Source organism: Saccopteryx leptura, chromosome 4 (assembly GCF_036850995.1).
Source record: "Saccopteryx leptura isolate mSacLep1 chromosome 4, mSacLep1_pri_phased_curated, whole genome shotgun sequence".
NCBI lineage: Eukaryota > Metazoa > Chordata > Mammalia > Chiroptera > Emballonuridae > Saccopteryx > Saccopteryx leptura.
In genome coordinates this window covers 146,239,890-146,245,525 of record NC_089506.1, presented here as the reverse complement: position 1 = coordinate 146,245,525, position 5,636 = coordinate 146,239,890, and the positions used below count along the sequence as shown (strand labels likewise).

Here is a 5,636-nt window from a genome sequence, read left to right as displayed (position 1 = left end):
CATTAAATCGAGTTGATCTAATATGTCCTTTATGTCTGCTGTTTCTTTGTTAATTTTCTTTCTTGAGGATCTATCTAATGATGTTAATGGGGTATTGAAATCTCCTACTATTATAGTATTGCTGTTGATTTCACCCTTTAAGTTCATCAAAGTCTGCTTTATATATTTAGGTGCTCCTATATTTGGTGCGTAGATATTTATAATGGTTATATCTTCCTTTTGGATTGCTCCCTTTATCATTATGTAGTGACCTTCTTTATCTCTAACTATAGTCTTTGTTTTAAAGTCCATTTTGTCTGATATAAGTATTGCTACCCCATCTTTTTTTTCATTTCTGTTTGCGTGAAATATTTTTTTCCATCCTTTTATCTTCAGTCTGTGTGCATCTTTTGATTTAAGGTGTGTCTCTGGTAGACAGCATATGTATGGGTCCTGTTTTCTTATCCATGCAGCTACCCTATATCTTTTGATCTGATCATTTAATCCATTTACATTTAAGGTTATTATTGATATGTAATTGTTTATTGCCATTTCATTCTTTAAAACTGTATTCCTCTTTTGCTATATTCTTTTTCTCCTTTGATCTGGTTACAACAGGCTCCTTAGCATTTCTTGCAGCCTTGCTTTGGTTGTATTGAACTTCTTGAGGTTTTTTTGTCTGTAAAGCTTTTTATTTCTCCTTCAATTTTAAACGATAGCCTTGCTGGATAAAGTAGTCTTGGTTGTAGGCTCTTGTTCTGCATTACTTTGAATATTTCTTGCCACTCCCTTCTGGCCTCAAGTGTTTCTGTTGAGAAGTCAGAAGTCATCTTTATGGGGGCTCCTTTGTAGGTGATAGTCTTTTTTTCTCTAGCAGCTTTTAATATTTTCTCTTTATCGCTTAGCATTGGTATTTTAATTATGATGTGTCTTGGTGTAGGTTTCTTTGGGTTTCTCCTTAATGGAGTTCTCTGTGCTTCCTGAACATGTGAGATGTTTTCCTGCCTTAATTGAGGGAATTTTTCAGCTATGATATGTTTGAACAAAGTCTCTATCCCTTGTTCTTTCTCTTCTTCTTCAGGAACCCCTATGATGTGGATGTTATTTCTCTTCATGTTGTCACAGAGCTCTCTTAGAGTTTCCTCAGACTTTTTGAGTCTCTTTTCTTTTTTCTGCTCTGCTTCATGCCTTTATTTATTGTGTCTTCTAACTCGCTGATTCGATTCTCCACTTCATTCATCCTGCTTTTAATTCCTTCCATTGTATTTATTTCAGATATTGTATTTGTCATTTCTGACTAATTCTTTTTTATTATTTCAATGTTTTTTTTTATATCCACTATCTCTTTATTTAGGTGTTTGTAATGACCATCTATTGTTGTTCTAATATCTTTCAGCATCCTAACAATCGTTATTTTAAACTCTGCATCTGGTAATTTGGTTATATCTGATTAATTTAGGTCCTTTTTTGGGATTTCTCTTGGTTCATTTGTTTTGCATTTCTCTGCCTCCGCATTTTCTGTTCATGGGAGTGGCTGTGATCACGTGCTCGGGTGCACAAGCCTTGATGGTCTTGGCCTTTGCCCTGCCCCCATGGGTGGCATTATGCTCGGGGCACTGGCGAGCACCTTTGCCCAGCTGCGAGTCTCCACCTGTTTCCAGGCTTTTGCCCTACCCTTGCCGGAGGAGCCCGCTCGTGGAACGGCTGCTAGCCTTGGCTCTACCGGCCAGGCAGTACTGCGTGCCTACGCTCAGCTCAGTAGCAGAACTCCACCTGTTCTGGGCTTTTGGCTCCACCCTCGCGGGAGGAGCCGGCTCCCAAGTCAGGCCACAATCCTCGGTTCCATGGGCAGGGTATGCTGTGCTCCTGTTCCCTTGCTCAAGGGGTGGTCTCCACCCCTTCCGGGTTCCTGCCCTTCTGCAGGCTGGATTACAGGCTGCTGGCAGCTGGGCTTGACCGCTTTTGCACTCCTACTCCTCCCCAGCCGGGCAAGACTGAGCTCACACGTGAGCCCAGTGGTGGCCACCCAGCTTCTGCCCCAGCTGAGAGAACCGCACCTCTGCGTCCCACTGCCTCCTGCCCTCTGGCAAGCCCTCAGCCATGTGGGGTGCAGGCACTGTAGCTCCGATCCTAAGACTCCCTACTGTAGACCGGAAAGCTCCTTCCTTCTAAGCAACTCTGCTCTGAGTGCAGTGGGAGAGCTTGTTTGGCTGCTCTTCTGCTTCCCTTTGCTGGTATTGCTGTTTCCAGGGGAAATATTCACTTCAGATTTGGGGAGTGACTCGTTCCAGGGGTTAGGGTGGCTGTCTCCCAAAATGTTTCTCCCTGTTCCTCTTAGATTTCACTCTCTTCCTGCTATTCTGGTATTCTCCTCTCTCCCCATCCCCCGGAGTCCCGGGTGAGTGGTTGTGAGAGAGGTTTTCTGCACAGTCCCTTTAAGAAGAATCCTGGGAAAACCGCAGCAGCATGGCGGCTGGGTATGAGCCGCCCAACCCTCCTCTTCGCCTCTGTCACCGCCGCTGCTGGAGTCACGGGGACCCTTTGGTCAGCGTGTGTTAGTTGTCAGCCTGCTGCCCGCCCGTCAGCTCTCCGGTCCCCTGGCCCTATTACTCACTGCCACTGCCAGCCCGAGGGTCGAGCTGGCAAATAACTCCTTCCACCCCACCCACCCGTCGGCTGCCGGGGATCATGGGGGATGTGAAGCTGGAGTTCTCCTTGCTCCCACAGTGCAAAGAAGACGCCGAGGAGTAGACCTATCCTATGAGATGAGAAATGCAGGAAATTTTACCTGGATTGTTTTTAGGCCCATATTCTTCTGCCATGAAAAGCAAGCTACCTATCCTACAGAAACATGGAATAACCCATATAATATGCATAAGACAAAATATTGAAGCAAACTTTATTAAACCAAACTTTCAGCAATTATTTAGATATTTAGTCTTGGATATTGCAGATAATCCAGTTGAAAATATAATACGGTTTTTTCCCATGACTAAAGAATTTATTGATGGGAGCATACAAACTGGAGCAAAAGTTCTTGTCCATGGAAATGCAGGGATCTCCAGGAGTGCTGCCTTTGTTATTGCATACATTATGGAGACATTTGGAATGAAGTACAGAGATGTGTTTGCTTACGTTCAAGAAAGAAGATTTTGTATTAATCCTAATGCTGGATTTGTCCATCAACTTCAGGAATATGAAGCCATCTACCTAGCAAAATAACAATACAGATGATGTCACCACTTCTGATAGAACGGTCATTATCTGTTCATTCTGGTACCACAGGCAGTTTGAAAAGAACACATGAAGAAGAAGATGAATTTGGAAGCATGCAAGTGGCAACTGCACAGAATGGCTGACTCAAGAGCAACATTATATAGGATGTGAATTTCTATATGGCAAGGAGAAAACACTAGACCCGATAATGTAAAATGGTAAAAACAAGTAGTTTCTTTTCAATTATATGTTGCTTCCAGATATGTTTCTCTACAACTTTTTAGCCAGCATTTAAGATGTTGGATTTCTGCATAGATGGCACTGATGGTTTTACTCCTTTTCTTTTTCTTTCTTTTTTTTTTTTTTTAACACTTTACAGTTTTATTATAAACCAATATTTTTGGACTTGCAAAGAGGTATTATTGCAATAATGCACTTTTCATACTTGAAATTTATTTGTATGATATAAAGTTATTATTTTAAACAAAAAAAACAAACAAAAAAAAGAATCCTGGGTCTGAGAAATCAGTCTCTTTCTCACAAACAGTATCCTGACTTGTTTCCAGCTAAATACTGTCCTTACGCCTCTTCTGGGCTCTGGGGCTACAGGCTGGGGCTTTGTTCCTGGGGCTCAGGATCCTCCCCTCTCTGCTAAACTCCCTTCTCACCACGCAGGTCTCTTCCGGCTGCCGTTCGCTCTGGGGAGCTGGGCAGCCGTCTCCGCGTTTCTGCTTTTCCTACCAGTCTCGGTGTGGCTTATTCATTGTTCCTTGGTTGAAGAGTCCTCTTAGTTTAGTCCAAAGTTGGTTTTTCCAGATGATAGTTCTTAAAATTAGTTTGTAATCCACTTTGGTTCTGGGAAGTGGGAGTTGGTACGTCCGCCTACTCCAGCTCCATCTTGTCTTCCTTATTTCCATTTTTGTTTAAATAATTTTTAGGCAAATATTGAAGTTTTCAATTACATGACTTTCTGAAAAAGATAAAATTAAGGAGACAATAAAATAAATCAGTTGTTGCTGGGGGTTAGGTGGAGAGAATGATGACTAGGTAAAACAAGGATTTTTACTGCAGTGGAACTATAATATCGCAGTATGGTGGTGGATACGTCATTATACGTTTGTCAAAATCCATAGAATATACAACACCAAGAGTGAACCTAATGCTGTGAACTTCAGGTGATAACGATGTGTCTGTGTAGATGCATTGATTCTAAGAAATGCACCATTCTAGTGGGTAACATTGATGTGGGAGGCTATCATATATAGGGGTAGGAGTGTATGGTAAATGTTTACCTTCCTCTCAATTTTGCCATGAACTTAAAACTTCCCTAAAAGTAAAGTTTATTAATTAAAAAAAATGAGCTTTATTATTCTTTGGAAGTTTCCTAAAGAGTCTAAACATTATTTCTTGCTCTTAAGATCCAGGGTTTGGCCTTTGGCCTTCTTTTATTTTTCCAATGTCAGATTTTTAAATATTCCACAAACTATCCATTATCTTTCTTTAATTCTTTTTAATGCTTAAGTTATCCAGAGTTGGCTTCTGTTGCTTGCAATGAAAGAAACTTAGCTACATATCTACACCCACTCATTTATATTTTATGGCTTATTTTTTGAAAAAGCATTTGGCTCACAATTGTAGTCACATCTTGGCCAAGTACAAGGAAACTTTAAGGCTATTCAAAACCAACTGAAATTTCTACACACTTTGAACATAACTTTTCAATGGTATCAAAGTTAAGTTACCTTTACTTTTCATAAGCTCAATTAGAACATTAGAAGTTATAACATTTATAGACATACTGTTAAAAAATACTATATATTTGGTATATGTAAATTTTGCCTACAGAAATGACAGTTCCATTTGGTTCAACTTATTACATACTTTATACTTCTTATTTTCATTTCTGTGTTCTCAGGAGTTATCTGTGTAGGCAATAAGATGGGTGAAAGGGTACTCATGAAACTATAGGAAAAGAGGGAAGGGTGAAGGTATAATTTAGGTAGGAAGAGATAAAAAGTGCTTGAGGAAATAGCCAACTGAAGGACAACAGTGAAGTGAGAAGTGGAGGAGAAGAAAATGTGTTCGGTGTGTCTCAGTATTTAGCACAATGCCGGGCATAGAACTGGTGCTCAGTTAATGCTATTAGCTGGATGATTTGACTGCATATATGGTATTTGAGATAATCAGGTTTAAAAAGTATTTTCTGGCCCTGGCCGGTTGGCTCAGCGGTAGAGCGTCGGCCTAGCGTGCGGAGGACCCGGGTTCGATTCCCGGCCAAGGCACACAGGAGAAGCGCCCATTTGCTTCTCCACCCCTCCGCCGCACTTTCCTCTCTGTCTCTCTCTTCCCCTCCCGCAGCCAAGGCTCCATTGGAGCAAAGATGGCCCGGGCGCTGGGGATGGCTCTGTGGCCTCTGCCCCAGGCGCTAGAGTGGCTCTGGT

The 5,636-nt window shown here is 41.6% G+C and overlaps 1 pseudogene; it reads left to right on the top strand.

The window, feature by feature from the left end:
- Window positions 1-2,524: 2,524 nt before the first annotated feature.
- On the top strand, window positions 2,525-3,670 carry LOC136404474 (serine/threonine/tyrosine-interacting protein pseudogene; annotated as a pseudogene).
- The last annotated feature ends 1,966 nt before the right edge of the window (window positions 3,671-5,636 follow it).